This window comes from Triticum aestivum, chromosome 5D, assembly GCF_018294505.1.
Source record: "Triticum aestivum cultivar Chinese Spring chromosome 5D, IWGSC CS RefSeq v2.1, whole genome shotgun sequence".
Classification (NCBI taxonomy): domain Eukaryota; kingdom Viridiplantae; phylum Streptophyta; class Magnoliopsida; order Poales; family Poaceae; genus Triticum; species Triticum aestivum.
The window spans coordinates 498,720,429-498,732,612 of record NC_057808.1 but is presented as its reverse complement, the minus strand read 5'-3'; positions in this window follow the sequence as shown (position 1 = coordinate 498,732,612).

Here is a 12,184-nt window from a genome sequence, read left to right as displayed (position 1 = left end):
TTCGACAGACATATCAAACTCTGGCAAGAATATCAGATGGTTGCACGCAGACGGCTGATAGTTGATAGCAGAGTGAAGCTTGATGAGGCGCATAACCCATGGAGCGTAAAACTTCAGACCAAAGAGATCAGAGCCAGATGCATCAAGTTATCGAATGAAGAAATCCTGAGCATTAAAGCTGATGCCATTGAGAATATAGAAGACCAATGTCTTCATTGAGCCTTCAAGCTTTCCTGCAGAAGAATGTCCTTTGACGGGCCATAGAGTTCGCCTGATAATATGATAGATGGTGCGGGGTAGATACTCTAGGTCTTCAACAAAGAATTCCTTTGGGTATTCAACATCTTGTGGCAATGGCTTCATCATGCTCAACATTTGGCTCATATTTGGCTCAGGCTTCTGGAAGATGCTCTCCAAAGCATTGCGGTGAAGCTGACAACCAGGTACATAGAGTTCACCTGGAGTGGGAAGGGCAGTAAGCTCAATGATATCAAGAGCTTTGGCTTCATGGTGTACATTGCCTGTCATCCACTCAAGGACCCATGTCTTCGAATCCCTGTTGTAGCCGCGAATGTGGAGGGTGGCATAGAATTGTAGCAGAAGCTGTTCGTTCCAGTGCTCTTTATCAGTCACAAATTGCAGAAGGCCAGCATCTCTGAAGCAGTCTAGGGCTTCTTCCAAGCAGGCAAGGCCAGCAATAGCTTCGCAGTCGAGACGCATATGGGGAAAGATGCGCCCTTGATTGTAAAGAACACAAGAATAGTAACAGCACTGCTGATAGCTCCAGAACCGATCACATGAAATTCTTGGCTTCGAATATGGGTTCTTGGCGCTATCAAAGAAGGTGTTGTGTGCAATGAAGCCATTCACATTGAACGACCCTGGTGAACTTGCAGTACCTGCAAACCTTGACAGCCTCGGTTTTGGCTTCTGACCTGAGGCCTATGCTCCACATGATAATCAAGTTGAGGTCCGGGAGCAGGAGGAGGAACCAGAATAGGCCAACGAATCATGGCAGGTTGGCCACGATCAAATGCCAGCTCAATAGTGTGAGGCCTTGGAGGTGGTACAGGAGCATCGGCATTGACATGGGCTTCAAGCTACACAATGGCTTCAGGTGCAATAGTGGCTTCAGGAGCTGATGGCACCGTATTCACTTCAGGCGCCATATTAGCTTCAGTCATGACAACGTCATTGGCTTCAGTAGTGTTGTTGGTGGCCGCTGTAAGTGCATCTAGTGCCCCTTAGTGATTTTGGTGTATTGAAGACTTATAGGTTAAGGGACTAATGTGTTTATGAGGGTACACAGGTCTATAAGTCTATGAGGAGTTTGATATTTACAGAGAAAGTCGACCCCTAAAAATGAAGTTCTTCGACTGAAGACTTTGGATTTCTGAAGATTTTCTGAAGACTTTGAAAGTTAAGAAATTGGTGTGATCTTGAAGACTTGGTATTCATTTGAGGAACATGAAGCATGAAGACTTTTGTTTTCGTAGTTTCATTTTCTCTTTCTTGAGTCATAGGAAACACCGTACTGTTAAAGGGGGTCGAGGAAATACTAAGGAAAAATTTCTATGTGATGCTCAACTCAAAATCCTACACCTACCAATCCCTTCGAGTGAAGCCATTGGAAATCTCATGCAGTTCAGTCATATTCTTTAGTGACAGAGATGAAGCTCTTCTGGTCTCTGAGGAATTTGTTCTGATTGAGGAGTTAGGAATTCGCCAGTGCGGATTGCCTACACAGTGAGGAACGTGGTAGCCCTGAGGAATTTGATACTCAAATTTCCGACCGTTGCTGTGCTATGCGCCAACTGTCACAAAATATCTACCCACCTAACGGTCATATCATTGAAGGGCATTTATGTCTTATCATGTCGGGCTGCTCCCTAGGCTATAAATAGCCGCCCCCTACAACCACTAGCTAGTTGGCTGCTCCGAGAGAAACTGACACTTGTCATTTGAGAGCATCCCATCCTCCGAGGACTTTGAGCGAAAATCATCAAGTGAGGAAAACCCCAAACCCAAACACCTACAAACCCAAAGTGATTGAGCATCACTGAAGAGATTGATCCTGCGTGGATCCGACGCTTGTTACCTTTGAAGACTGTGCTTCTTCCAGACGGTTAGGCGTCATGGTCTAGAGCATCCAAGAGGAAATTGTGGATCGCCGAGTGACCTAGTTTGTGAAGGTTTGGAAGTCACCTGAAGACTTACCACGAGTGATTGGACGAGGTCTGTGTGACCTTAGTTCAAGGAGAATACGGTGAGGACTGTGTGTCCGGGACTATGTGTCCTCAGGTTTAAATACCTAGCCGCTCCAACCAGACGTACAACTGAGACAGCAGTTGGAACTGGTCTACCAAATCATTGTCTTCACCAAGCTAATTGGTTCTATTTCCTCAACTCTTTAATTTCTTCATTATTGTGTTGTATGCTTGTTCATATCTGTGTTTGAAGACTTTGACTGAAGACTTTCTCAATTTCCTCAGTTCAATTTCTTCAGTCTGTTTGTCTTCATCCTGTGTTATCCTGTGTTTACGCTTTCTGTACTCTGTGCTTGTCTTCATTTCATCATGATGACTATGCTTGTGTTCTGCTATGCATACTTTTGAGTACTTATTCCGCTGCAAGTAGTTCTTCGCTAAGGAATTTCCTCATCCACAAATTCCTCAGTGAAGAATTCATAAAAATCGCCTATTCACCCCCCTCTAGTCGATATAACGCACTTTCAGCCGCCACAATGTTTTCAACCTCCACTTGAGTAGCTGGAGGGTCGGGCACAGACTCGTTCTCCTTGAGAACTTCTTGGTTGATAGGGGGTGTGGCAACACGTTCTTCTTCTTCACGGATTTCTTGTTGTTCTTCGGCTGATGCAGCGGGTGTATCTTCAGTAGCTTTGGCTTCAGATTCTGAGACGTTCACAGTTGGAGTGGCATCAGGAAACACTTGTCGTGCTACTGAGTTGTTTTGCACTTCTCCTTCTGGAACGGTTGTCAGAGCGACTTGTGGCCTTGGTCCTTTGCGAAGCCTGCGAAATGCGGGCGACGCTTTTGGAGAGGGAGTTGGCTGGACCACATAGTCATCATCATCAAGCACCGGAGTGGTGACTTGAGGTGGGGGAGTACTTGGTGATACTTGACTTGGATTGTCTTGTTGTGGGTGATCATCCCACGAAGCATCCTGAGTGATTGGCGTCAAATGGCGACCAATGCTAATGAGCTCGCTGTTCGTGAGAACAGGCGATGATACTGTTTGGTGCTCGATCTGAGGAAGGACTTCATCATCATCTACATTGTCTTGGGGACCAATGTCTTCAGCTGTGATGGGATCAACAGTTGGAACTTCTTCAGCTTCAGGAGCCTCTGTGGAAGCAGACTCGTGAACTATTAACTGACGCTCTTGGTGTTCGGATGTCGGACGAGCAACAGAGATGGGCTTGACAACAAGGGGCTTTGTGGGAGCAGCCCAATCTTTCTTCGAAGACTTCGTCTTCCGCTTCTTGGTCTGTGGTGCATCATCAGAGGCATTCTTGTTCTTGCGCTTCCTGGCTTCGGCTTCAGCTGCCCTTGTTTTCTTGAGTTCTGAAGCTACTTGGGGACCTTAGGCTTCGAGCATGGCATGCTGGCAGGGAAGACAATGCGAGGTGCTTCCTGCCTTGATGCTTCAGCATGGGCCACAGCAGGCTTCTTCTTTTTGGCAGCCATCTTGGGGTCGATGCCTGGACGTCCAAGATCCTTGCATTTTTCTGCTTCACTGTGAGTTGATACGTCTCCGTCATATCTACATTTCCAAACACTTTTGCCCTTGTTTTGGACTCTAACTTGCATGATTTGAATGGAACTAACCCGGACTGACGCTGTTTTCAGCAGAATTGCCATGGTGTTATTTATGTGCAGAAACAAAAGTTCTCGGAATGACCTGAAACTTCACGGAACGTCTATTTGGAAATAATAAAAAATCCTTGAAAAAGATGAAGACCAGGGGCCCCACACCCTGCCCACGAGGGTGGGGGGCGCGCCCCCTACCTCGTGGGCCCCCTGGATCTCCTCCGACCTCAACTCCAACTCTATATATTTGCTTTCGGGGAGAAAAAATCAGAGAGAAGGATTCATCGTGTTTTACAATACGGAGCCGCCGCCAAGCCCTAAAACCTCTCGGGAGGGCTGATCTGGAGTCCGTTCGGGGCTTCGGAGAGGGGGATTCATCGCCATCGTCATCATCAACCATCCTCCATCACCAATTTCATGATGCTCACCGCCGTGCGTGAGTAATTCCATCGTAGGCTTGCTGGACGGTGATGGGTTGGATGAGATTTATCATGTAATCGAGTTAGTTTTGTTAGGGTTTGATCCCTAGTATCCACTATGTTCTGAGATTGATGTTATTATGACTTTGCTATGCTTAATGCTTGTCAATAGGGCCCGAGTGCCATGATTTCAGATCTGAACCTATTATGTTTTCATGAATATATGTGAGTTCTTGATCCTATCTTGCAAGTCTATAGTCACCTACTATGTGTTATGATCCGGCAACCCCGAAGTGACAATAATCGGGACCACTCCCGGTGATGACCATAGTTTGAGGAGTTCATGTATTCACTATGTGTTAATGCTTTGATCCGGTACTCTATTAAAAGGAGGCCTTAATATCCCTTAGTTTCCACTAGGACCCCGCTGCCACTTGAGGGTAGGACAAAAGATGTCATGCAAGTTCTTTTCCATAAGCACGTATGACTATATTCGGAATACATGCCTACATTACATTGATGAATTGGAGCTAGCTCTGTGTCACCCTATGGTATGACTGTTACATGATGAACTGCATCCGGCATAATTCTCCATCACCGATCCAATGCCTACGAGCTTTTCACATATTTTTCTCCGCTTATTTACTTTTCCATTGCTACTGTTACAATCACTACAAAACCCAAAAACATTACTTTTGCTACCGTTACCGTTACTTCCATATTACTTTGCTACTAAATACTTTGCTGCAGATACTAAGTTATCCAGGTGTGGTTGAATTGACAACTCAACTGCTAATACTTGAGAATATTCTTTGGCTCCCCTTGTGTCGAATCAATAAATTTGGGTTGAATACTCTACCCTCGAAAACTGTTGCGATCCCCTATACTTGTGGGTTATCAAGACTATTTTCTGGCGCCGTTGCCGGGGAGCATAGCTCTATTCTTTGAGTCACTTGGGATTTATATCTGCTGGTCACTATGAAGAACTTGAAAGACGCTAAGACAACAATTTATCCCTCAACTACGAGGGGAGGTAAGGAACTGCCATCTAGCTCTACACTTGATTCACCTTCTGTTTTGAGTAAGCTTGCGACACCTAAACCTGCTTCTGCTATTCGTTCTGATATGTTGCATGTTATTGATGATGCCACTTCTGCTATGCATGATACTTATGATGAAACTACTTCTATGCTTGATACTACTGTGCCACTTGGTGAATTTCTTGATGAACAAATTGCTAGGGTTAGAGAGAAAGAAATTATTGAAACTGATAATATTGATGAAAGTGATGATGAAGAATCGCTTGCTATTCCTGAGGGTTATGTTTTTGATAAAGAAGCTACTTTAGCTATTTTAGCTTGCAAGGATAGATATGAGCTCAAGAGGTTATTAGCTAAATGGAAGCAGCAATCTCTTAATGATAGAATGAAACCTGACCCTGCTTTTGCTACTTCACCTATCTGTGTTACTGATAAGGATTATGAATTCTCTGTTGATCCTGATATAATTACTTTGGTTGAATCTGATCCTTTTCATGGCTATGAATCTGAAACTGTTGTGGCACATCTTACTAAATTAAATGATATAGCCACCCTGTTCACTAATGATGAGAGATCTCGCTACCTATATATCCTTAAAATATTTCCGTTCTCATTAAAGGGTGATGCTAAGATATGGTTTAATTCTCTTGATCCTGGTTGTGTGCGTAGTCCCCAGGATATGATTTATTACTTCTCTGCTAAATATTTCCCTGCTCATAAGAAACAAGCTGCTTTAAGGGAAATATATAATTTTTGTGCAAATTGAAGAAGAGAGTCTCCCACAAGCTTGGGGGAGGCTTCTCCAATTACTTAATGCTTTGCCTGATCATCCTCTTAAGAAAAATGAAATACTTGATATCTTTTATAATGGACTAACCGATGCTTCCAGAGATTACCTGGATAGTTGTGCTGGTTCTGTTTTCAGGGAAAGAACACCGGATGAAGCTGAAATTCTATTGAATAATATGTTGACAAATGAAAATAATTGGAAACTTCCTGAGCCAGCTCCTGAGCCAATTCTTGAGCCTATTCCTAAACCAACTCCGAAGAAGAGAGGTGTTCTATTTCTCAGTCCTGAAGATATAAAAGAGGCAAAGAAATCTATGAAAGAAAAAGGTATTAAAGCTGAAGATGTTAAGAATTTACCTCCTATTGAAGAGATACATGGTCTTAATTTACCGCCTGTTGAAGAAACATATGATCTTAATCCATTACCTATTGAAGAACCTCATGGTCTTGATAACCCGACATAGGTAGTAAAGGTAAATTCTCTCTATATATATGATAAAGCTGAAATCCCTCCTACTAAAATTGCTAGACAATGCTTGGATGAGTTTGATAACTTTATGGTTAAGCAAGAAGATTTCAATGCTTATTTTGGTAGAAAATTAAAACAAAATGCTTATATGATTGAACACTTGGGTGATTATATGGCTAATGTTAAAGGTGAACTTAAACTCATTAGTAAACATGATTCTATGGTTACCACTCAAGTAGAACAAGTACTTAAAGCTCAAAATGATTTGCTCAATGAAATGAATAGTAAGAAAAATGATTATGCTGTTAGAGTGGCTACTAGAACTGGTAGAATGACTCAGGAACCTTTGTATCCTAAAGGCCACCCTAAGAGAATTGAGCAAGATTCTCAGAGAAATAATATTGATGCACCTAGTCCTTCTAAAAAGAAGAGAAATAAAAATGATAGGACTTTGCATGCTTCTAGTGAACCTATTGCTGAACCACCTGAGAATCCAAATGATATCTCTATTTCTGATGCTGAAACACAATCTGGTAATGAACATGAACCTAATGAAAATGCTAATAATGATGTTCATGATGATGCTCAACCTAGTAATGATAATGATATAGAAATTGAACCTGTTGTTGATCTTGATAACCCACAATCAAAGAATCAATGTTATGATAAGAGAGACTTTGTTGCTAGGAAACACGGTAAAGAAAGGGAACCTTGGGTTCAGAAACCCATGCCTTTTCCTCCCAAACCATCCAAGAAAAAGGATGACGAGGATTTTGAGCGCTTTGCTGAAATGATTAGACCTATCTTTTTGCGTAAGCGATTAACTGATATGCTCAAAATGAATCCTTATGCTAAGTACATGAAAGATATTGTTACTAATAAAAGAAAGATACCGGAAGCTGAAATTTCCACCATGCTTGCTAATTATACTTTTAAGGGTGGAATACCAAAGAAACTTGGAGATCCAGAAGTACCTACTATACCATGCTCCATTAAAAGAAATTATGTTAAAACTGCTTTATGTGATCTTGGAGCCGGTGTTAGTGTTATGCCTCTTTCTTTATATCGTAGACTTGATTTGAATAAGTTGACACCTACTGAAATATCTTTGCAAATGGCTGATAAATCAACTGCTATACCTGTCGGTATTTGTGAGGATGTGCCTGTTGTAGTTGCAAACGTTACTATTTTAATGGACATTGTCATTCTTGATATTCCCGAGGACGATAGTATGTCTATTATTCTTGGAAGACCCTTTTTGAATACTGCAGGGGCTGTTATTGATTGCAACAAAGGCAATGTCACTTTTCATGTTAATGGTAATGAGCATACGGTACACTTTCCAAGGAAACAACCTCAAGTTCATAGTATCAATTCTATTGGAAAAATTCCATCGATTATTTTTGGAGGTTTTGAATTTCCTCTTCCTACTGTCAAGAAGAAATGTGATATTCTTATTATTGGGGATGTGCATATCCCCGTTGAGGTAACATAGTGTTATTCGAAATTTCTCCGGTTCCATGTTATTCAGAATGAGTTTGTTAACAAGACTTGATCAACCTTGTTAGTGGATTCTTTTTTATGAGCATGAGATGGATGAAACTAGAAGGCACAACCTTCTGTACCCTCTTTCTACTTTCTGTTATTTAGTCGAAATAAAGTAAAAATAGTATTTTTCTATCTGTTTTCTGATTTATCCGTGCAATATAAAAATACCCCGAAAATAAAAGTTCTCCAACTGCCCTGCCAATTTAATATGATTTTTTCTGGAATATTTGAGAATATTTGGCACTGAGAACACATCAGGGGGAGCTGGCACCTGGCCACGAGGGTCCAGGGTGTGCCCACCCCCCTGGGCGCGCCCCCCTGCCTCGTGGGCCCACGGTGGCTCCCCTCCACTTATTCTGCACCCACATACTTCTTCTTCCTCCCAAAAAAATCACCATCCATCTCAAGCACGAGTTCTAGCTCATTTTGCTGCGATTTTCGATCTCCTTGCTCAAAGCACCTCTCACAAAACTGCTTTGGGGGATTATTCCTTGGTATGTGACTCCTCCATTGGTCCAATTAGTTTTTGTTCTAGTGCTTTATTCATTGCAAGTTTGTGCTGCCTAGGTGACCATGTTCTTGAGCTTGCATGTCAAATTTATATGGTTCCAAGTAGTTCTAATGCATGATATAGGCCCTAGGCACTTGTAGGAGTAGTTGCTATCAATTTTGTTGAGCTTGGTTCACTTTTATTTTGAAGTTACTAAAAATTTCAGAATTTTTCAGAAAATAATGAAGAGATTTTTGAGGGGCTCATCGAGCCGAAGCTCAAAGGAAAAGCAAAGTGAAGAAGCAGAGAGGCCCAAATATAATCTTCCTCGCACCGCGGAGGTTCGGCCGTGTGAATGGCCTTCCGATGATTTCTTGAGATCAGCCGGGATTTATGATGATTTTTATGAATTGGCTGAGAATGCAGGCCTCACCGACTTCCTCCACGACCAACGCGAACAGTATCTCTTACTCACCAATACTTTTGTGCAAAACTTCTACTATTATCCTAAGGAATCACCTCCTTCAGTAGAGTTTCATTTATATGATGTGGTTAAGAAGATGTCACTAGATGAATTTTGCAGGGTTTGCAAAATACCTTTCGAAGGTAGCTTAGAGGAACCACATAGTAAAGATGTGGACGGATTTATTGATACTATTACTGTAGGGGAAACTAGGAAGGTTTCCGATGCAAGAATCACTAGCATATATTTTCCTGTTTTACGCTACTTTGCAATATTTGCTAGTCGTTGCTTAATTGGTCGCAGAAACTGTGGAAACCTTAGTGTTCCTGATATTATTATTTTGTTCCATGGTTTATTCCGCGACGACTCTGTTAGTATGGGCGGTATTATTGCCAAACGGTTAAGTCTGAACCGTACAAAGGGCCCCATCTTTGGAGGTGTCTATGCTTCACGCCTTGCTGCATATTATAACATACCTATTAGGCACTATGAAAAACAAGAAAAATTGCTGCCCACTGTTTATTTAGATTATAAGAGTATGGTAGCGCATGATTTTATTGTTAAGAACAGGGAAAGGGCGCTTAAATACAAATTGTTCTTTGATAAACATCACCCTGAGACTATTACCTTGCCTGCTCCTTCCTTGTTTGATTTATCTACAGGCCAGTCTCTCGTTCCGCTGGCGGCCATTCACGCCTACCGGAACCCTATGTCAGCCACAGAGCTAGAGCCGGAATCACAATTTGACCCTCCACGATAGTCTAATTACCAGTGGGATCCGGAGATGATTGCCAACCAGTGGCAATCAGGGGCTTCTTCATCTCAGTACGACCCCAACTACAACTTTGGATATCCGCCAGGCCATCCGTGGCAATAAACCAACTTAGGCCAAAAGCCTAAGCTTGGGGGAGTACGTATTTCTCACCGACATTGCATTTATGTTCACACACTCATTGCTAGTTGTCGGTGCTCATACTTTTTCACTGTAATATCCATGCTAGTTTATTTTCTTTTTCTCGCTTTCTTCTTGTGTGTTTAATAAACCTTAAGACAAACAAAAAAAATTAGTTGTAGCTTTTAGTTAGTTTACTTTTCTTGCTGTAGTAGTAATAATTAAAATAAAACCCAAAAATATTTCCCGTTCTTCTTTTGCTTATTGGGAGCTTTCCCGTGTAAATAGTTTTTATTTCTTTTCTTTTCTTTGGGGGTCGATAGGAGAAGACCATAATCAAATTGTTGAAGTGGCTCTTATATGCATTATTGTTGATTTAACCAAGAGCCCATATTGCCTTGTCTTCTCCTGTTTATTGAATGCTAGCAGATTCCACCTTAGTCCAATGCACGTGCACTCTAATTATTATTCACATCGTTCGGTCGTGCAAGTGAAAGGCAATTATGACGATATATGATGGACTGACTGAGATGAGAAAAGCTGGTATGAACTCGACCACTCTTGTTTTTGTAAATATGATTAGTTCATCGTTCCTGATTCAGCCTATTATGAATAAACATGTTTGCAATGACAATTAGAGATTATAGTTGCTCGTGCCATGCTTGATTAGCTATGAGTTATAATGGGTTTACCTTGCGTGCCAACATGCTATTAAAATGGTTGTGATGTGGTATAGTGGGGTGGTATCCTCCTTTGAATGATTTAAGTGACTCGAGTTGGCACATGTTCACGCATGTAGTGTAAACAAATCAACATAGCCTTCACGATATTTATGTTCATGGTGGATTATATCCTACTCATGCTTGTGCTCAATGTTCATTAAGTTTAATGCATGTTTATGACTGTTGTCGCTCTCTAGTTGGTCGCTTCCCAGTCTTTTGCTAGCCTTCACTTGTACTAAGCGGGAATACTGCTTGTGCATCCAATCCCTTAAACCCCAAAGTTATTCCATATGAGTCCACTATACCTTCCTATATGCAGTATCTACCTGCCGTTCCAAGTAAATTTGTATGTGCCAAACTGTAAACCTTCAAATAAACATTCTGTTTTGTATGCTCGAATAGCTAGGGGTGCCCTTATCTTCCATGCTAGGCGGGTTATTCTCAAGAGGAGTGGACTCCGCTCCTCACTCACGAGAAAATGGCTGGTCACCGGGATGCCCAGTCCCATGCTTTATGCAAACTAAATCAAAGTAATTGCAAATAAAACTCCCCCTGGGACTATTGCTAGTTGGAGGCACTCGTTGTTTCGAGCAAGCCATGGATTGTTGCTTGTTGGTGGAGGGGGAGTATAAACTTTACCATTCTATTTGGGAACCGCCTATAATATGTGTAGCATGGAAGATATCGCCATCTCTTGGTTGTTATGTTGACAATGAAAGTATGCCGCTCAAAATATTATTTATCTCTATTTCAAAACCGAGCTCTGGCACCTCTACAAATCCCTGCTTCCCTCTGCGAAGGGCCTATCTATTTACTTTCATGTTGAGTCATCACCCTCTTATTAAAAAGCACTAGCTGGAGAGCGCAACTGTCATTTGCATTCATTAATAGTAATCTATATTGGGTATGACTATGATTGGATCTCTTTTACCATGAATTACAATGTCTAGTCAGTCCTTGACCTTTAAAGGTGCTCTGCATTTATGTTTTGCGGTCTCAGAAAGGGCTAGCGAGATACCATCTTGTTATATCATATCATGATTGTTTTGAGAAAGTGTTGTCATCCGAGATTTATTATTATTGCTCGCTAGTTGATTATGCTATTGATATGAGTAAACATGAGACCTAAGAGTTATTGCAAATGTGGTTAGTCATAATCTTTGCTGAAAACTTGAATGCTGGCTTTACATATTTACAACAACAAGAGCAAACAGAGTTTGTAAAAGTTTTTCTTTATCACTTTCAGTTTGTCAACTGAATTGCTTGAGGACAAGCAAAGGTTTAAGCTTGGGGGAGTTGATACGTCTCCATCGTATCTACTTTTCCAAACACTTTTGCCCTTGTTTTGGACTCTAACTTGCATGATTTGAATGGAACTAACCCGGACTGACGCTGTTTTCAGCAGAATTGCCATGGTGTTATTTATGTGCAGAAACAAAAGTTCTCGGAATGACCTGAAACTTCACGGAACGTCTATTTGGAAATAATAAAAAATCCTTGCAAAAGATGAAGACCAGGGGGC